At 31.2% G+C, this 6,000-nt stretch overlaps 1 protein-coding gene across 1 annotated transcript in view; it reads left to right on the top strand.

The window, feature by feature from the left end:
- The first annotated feature begins 1,356 nt into the window (after positions 1–1,356).
- LOC129962673 (cyclic nucleotide-gated cation channel alpha-3-like) overlaps positions 1,357–6,000 on the top strand; it is a 98,844-nt gene continuing 94,200 nt past the window's right edge. The window contains exon 1 of the mRNA XM_056076577.1: positions 1,357–1,634. The gene's annotated coding sequence lies outside the window, so the exon portion shown is untranslated. The remainder of the gene's footprint in view (positions 1,635–6,000) is intronic.

Here is a 6,000-nt window from a genome sequence, read left to right as displayed (position 1 = left end):
CTCTTTCAGTGCTTTAAAATTTAAAACTTTTCTTATTATTTCCAGAAACTTTTTGAAGCAAAAAGATAGATAAAAATCTTGAGTGTCAAAATTTCTACCTTTTTATTAAACTAAAATAAAAATTTTAACGAAGCGTTTATTTCAACTATATGGATAATGTTTCCTCATTTGTAAATTTTCGATCAAGAATTATTTTGGAGGAATTCAGTGAAATGTTCATCAAAAACCAGATTGTCTGGCTGCAGCACGTTTTTAGAGTTCTGGTCCCGAAGATTCCGTGTAATGCGACACATTGATCCCGATCTACGCTCATTTAGTGCATAAGGATGCGACACCGAATCCTTTCGTTCCTGCATCCGTTTTAGATAGTTTCTTCTCATACTGCGAAGAGATTCAGATTGGACTTGATGGACTTTTAAGAAATGTTTTAATGGACGAGACAAGCACAGTAGATAGAATTATATATATATTTTTTTTTTATATTTTAATCTAAATAGCAATTCATTTACAATGCAAAAACATTTGAATAGGCTTAATCATCATGAACAGTGTTTCTTCTCTGAGTGGAATTTGAATGGAAACAAGAACAAAGTTCTAAAATAAAAGGTAGCATCAAATTAGAAATTTAAATAAATTTGCAATGAAGGGGTTAAACTGATACCGAAAGAAAAATCATACTGCAACAGCATTTAACCTGACCCCTGTTCCGATTTTTGCCAATTTTTGTTTTATATGAAAGATTATGACCTATAGATATATTATCAATAATCGTTTGTCTTTCTACACTTTCAAAGCCGTCTTAACAAATTTGATTGTTCCGGATAAAATTAATCTGATGCCACATCAGAAATGTGTCTAGGTATTGGAAAGCGTACAGTCCTACGAAAATACCTGCTAAATACGATAAAAATTTTTTTTTGAATTTTACTGAATTCTATTTTTGAGAACATTTGCTAATTTTGAGTATTGATCGCAATGCAAGAACGATACTTGAACTGGCACCCTTTCTCCAAATTTCCCACCGCTTTGGGGGGGGGCGAAAATGATTCTTTCCAATGATTTCAACGAGCATCAAGTTCGATTATATATATGATGAGTATTCTGTAAAATTGAATATCGAACTCTCGACCCTCTCTCCACGAGGTTGTTAGAGTAGGATTCATCTTTTATAATAACCTAAATTTAAGCTCTTTCCGCGAAATTCAAAATTCTGCACTTATTAAATTTCTAAGTTTATTTTTACGAGGTAGGAATTTTAGTTTTAGTGAAAATATCATTTGGGTCATGATTCTTCTCTATGAAATATCTAAAAAGGAATGTGATTCCCTGTCAGAGGACGTGGACTGAAAAATGAAAATCCATATTCTTTTGTCAGATATTTTATTGCGTCCATGATTCAACTGGCCGCAATGAAATGAGAGAGAATCTGAGCGCGAGGGGGCGCTCGTGTCGTCGAAGACTCGAGTCGCTTAAAATAATGATGACAAGCCACGGAACACGTGTGTTTACAGTAGAGCTTGTCCAAGGAGGTGATTATATCGGCGGGAAACTTCTCCTAATTACTTCACGGCACATCTGTCCGTTTATTATTGCTTGGACTATCGCCCACGATCACTGGTCCTCTGCATTAAAAGGTAAGAAGTTTTCTGCGCTCATTTCGAACATCAGATTTAAACTCTTACGGATGCAAGCCTTTTCGAGGTGATGGAAATTCTTCATAACTTGAGCGTTGACAAAAGTTAGAAATAATTTAATGTGGAGTCTTTTCTAAATTTATGCACGAAAATAATACTCCAGAAAATCTAAAAATTCAACATAATATATCTTTTGCAAAGATTTAATTCGGTTTTACATTTATATTTAATAAAAAAAATTATATTTCTTTAATTATTTAAAATTCCTAGATTTATTAGGTTCCGATTTGGTTCGATTTGAATCTGATATCTATAATTCAGTGATTCATTGTAAAAGGAAAGTAAAATCTATATTATCTAATCTCATTTGAAAATTAATTGAAAACCAAAAGTTAATTTTCTCTAAACAACAAGAAGAGTTTGCAATATTCTATAATATTTTCTATTATAATAAAAAAAATTTTTTTCTGAATATTGGCATAATAAAAGCACAAATAAATTAATTACATTTGTTTGCTGTTTCAAGATTCTACTCGAATAAGGTAATTTCTTTTATGCTGATGAATTTCGATGAAGTAAATCTTTATTCTTCATTTAATCTTTGTTCTTTATAACTAGTGCATATTAAATAAATCAGGGGGTAGTTTAACTTATTTTTACTTTAACTATAGTTCACCTCAAATATAACAAGTAAATAGCATTATTATATTATGTATGCAATAAAATATATCAATGAGTAGAGTTCGTCCCTCTTTTTTGGAGTGTTTGCATTGTGTTAGATATTTAAACGAAGAGATGAGCAATCGCTCTCTTCTTAACGATAAAAAGAATGAATCGCGAGACATTAATTCGAAATATAATTGAATAGAGCAAGATAAGTGGGCTGCTTCCTTTCATCACTTACTACATTTATTATTTGTATTATTTTTACTGAAATGGAAGGCCAGCTCCAGATAATAATATGCAATATTCCCACTGCACTTTAAAATAATTTAATGAAAACTCAATAGTACTTCACCCACCACAAACATTTATTGATGAGCAGGATTCAAATCTTGATTCGAAATGTGATTATTTACTCTATTCTTACTATGTAAAAGTGTGGATCTACTCTTAATAAGACTTCAGCCATTTTAGTATGTTATATTTTGCAATTAAAGAAGATATTAATAAAACTTCAAAATTTGTAACTATTTTAAACAATGAAATATTGCATAATTTTTTTTTCATTGCAATAACCTTAGATTAACCATATACAGTGACTTTTTTTTTATCGCAGAACAATTAACAAAATGCCATTCGCATATTTAGATTTCTTTTTACAATAATAAATACCTCTATGAATACTTATCTTATATATTTACATTTTTCTCTGATTTTAGAGGTGTTTTTTTTATATTCTTTATGTCATAAAAATATTTAAACAATATGCAATGAATAGCGTGAATCTTGGAACGAGGCAAAAGGATGTAATAACAAGAACGACGAGCTAACTAACGAGTGGTTTCACTGTACATGCTTGTGCAATCTCGAAATTTTCAAATATTGCACAATCAATAAACTTCTTAAGAGTCATTACTAAAATGATAACTTGTGATTAAGTTTAAAACTATTTGAACTTAAATAACACTGAAATTGTTACGTTAAAACAGCGTTCACACGAGGCCAACTATTATGCGCAATGGAAGGTCACGCCTACCTCATGAACATCATGTGACCTTAACAGAGCAATGGTAAGTGCATCGGGATAATTATTTGCCATTGTCCCAATAGGATCACGCGATGTTCCTGAAGAAGGCGTGACCTTCAATTGCACAATAGTTCACCTCGTGTGAACCCTGCTTAAGGGCGGACTATACAAATGCAGTCAAGATCCATATAAATTCACGTATTTTGCGAGTAGTCATTTAAAAAATAATGCAATAAGCGAAATGTATTTATATCGAACTCATGAATGGATCAATTTTTATGTAATGTGCGATTGCCTATGGCGATTATGCTCACAATGCGTGAACTTTTAATTAAGCGTGTTACAAGGGAGTCGGCCCAATTTTCAGTCTTGCATTAAATGTATATCGCCCAATTAATTCCTCATGTGAAATTCTTCTCCGGCGAATTTCATCTTCAAATCATTGTATTGTAATCAGCAGATGTGACCAAATCATAAATACTTCCCATAAGTAATTATTGTATGTATGGATAAAGTGATCAAATATCTAGCATTTTCAGACTTCGACGTCACGTCCAGGGAGGGAAAATTATCTAGATTTGTTCCGCTTAATATAATTTATTCTGAATAATATCATTTTATTCGTAAATAATTTGCAGGGAATATTTTTTTTATACTTCACATCGTTTTTTTAAAGAAGAAATTCCCGAACAAATACAATAGGTTACACCCAATGTATTTATTCTACAATAACTGATATCAATAATAAATTTTTGTAATCCATTTATTATTGATATTGGTTATTGTATGTTTGTTAGTGCAGATCCATCCAATTAATTCCAGGCTAAGGATTCATTCTTGATTACCTATCGGTATCCCCCTTCAATATTTTTAGCTTCCAATATTGAAGCTCAGAATTTCTGGTGATTTAATCTTTGAGTCATGTTCTCAATCCAATCAAATAATGGAATAAATAGAAAATTAGCAAGAAATATTTAAAATTATTGTTGTTCTTGTGATGTATAAGTATTGAATTTTGAATCAATTTGTCTGGAAGTTAACTCAAAAGTGTAGATTTATTAATGATTTAGAGCGAACTGTAGAGTAAGGATCACAAAATACTAGAGCATGCAAACTGTCTGTTGTTTATGCGCCATAACTCAAAATTTCTAGAAGCATAACAACTGGTATTGAGTGTGCTGCCTTCTCAAGAAATTCCTATCAAATTTTGGGCCCCGTCATTCAGCAGGAGATTCGAAATGCATTCTGGATTCTCTTCATTGAACGATAATATAAAATAACGCGTCATCTTGTGTCGAGTACAAGAGAAAATCGAAGATACTTTTTCTTCTTTTCGACTGGTTCAAAAGAAATGCTTTTACGAAAAATATACAAAAAAAAAAAAAAAAAAAAAAAAAACAGTATCAATAAATTGCTGTATGTCAATTTTTAATCACTTTAATATGGCATTTAAAAGCTATTATTTAATGACAATAATTGCGTTAATCGGATCGTATAGTCAAAAAGCCTCTATGTGTAGTCGAACTATAAAAAAATGAGTTCAATGAGTTCAATTTTTTTAAAATAATTGACCAGTATTTTGAAATGGAAAGTCGCTTGGCTCAAGCGAGAGATTTCCGATTTCCAGTGGCAAAACCAAACAATTACTGATATATTTATGCATTTTATCTGTGCTAACAACAAAAAGAGATTAATAAGAGAACAATATATCTAATCGTACACTTGATCTATTTCGAATATATCTTCCAGTTTGTTTGGAATTTAAAGTAAATATTTCAATTGTACTTTTTTCAAGACATCTTTTATTCATATAACTTACGAAAAAAAATTCTTTTATTTTAATTGAATACTTTATTCGGGAAATATTTTTTTCTAACTTTTGTTTTGAGAATGAATGTATACTTAAGGAATGTTACCTAAAGACATTTTTTGTGTAGACCCATTTTTAAGGTTTTTAATGAAATACATGTCGTAAACGATTTCATTTGTCTCAAACTAGTATTCGAAATAATGTGATTTTATATTTCTGTGGATAATTAGATTTCGCCAATCCTGGGACACTGCTTTGTTCCCATAAATTTACAATCCTCAGAACAGGGTGTTCCCATCCTGGTGTACCTATTTCCATCAAATATGATATTGGTACTATGCAGTATTCAGAGCCGACATTCTGTATGTTCTAGACATAAAATATAACCAACAAAAGTGTCCTCCATGATATGTATATCCCGAGTCTAACTTCATATTAAACTTTTTTTAAATGATTAATGATTCGGATCACTTCTTGTTTTCCTGAGTGGGTCCAAAACTTGACGCAGATGGAGAACTTCTTTGCAAATAGCAGATACCAAATTTTATCCATCGCACTCTTTGGATTTTGCATTTCACACTGTTTGATCTTCATTTGACCCAAAATACGAATCTATACTTTTCACGATAAAGGCATATAACATATTTCACTCATGTACTTCATTTCGCTTTAAATGAATTGGGTTCACATGCACATTTCCTGTTTGCGGATTTCTTCCAAAATTTGCACGTGATCTGAGAGTTTGGAATACGGATTGCCACATTTCATCCTGTTTCTTTTCGTTTTGAGCTATTATGATAATATCCAAAAATGGACTCTTAGAGGTCTAAAACCAAGGTACTGCAATATCGACTCAAAGTTGAAAG

The sequence above is a fragment of the Argiope bruennichi genome, chromosome 3 (assembly GCF_947563725.1).
Source record: "Argiope bruennichi chromosome 3, qqArgBrue1.1, whole genome shotgun sequence".
Taxonomy (NCBI): Eukaryota; Metazoa; Arthropoda; class Arachnida; order Araneae; family Araneidae; genus Argiope; species Argiope bruennichi.
Note: the sequence above shows the minus strand (reverse complement) of the source record. Positions and strands in the feature narration are given on the sequence as shown.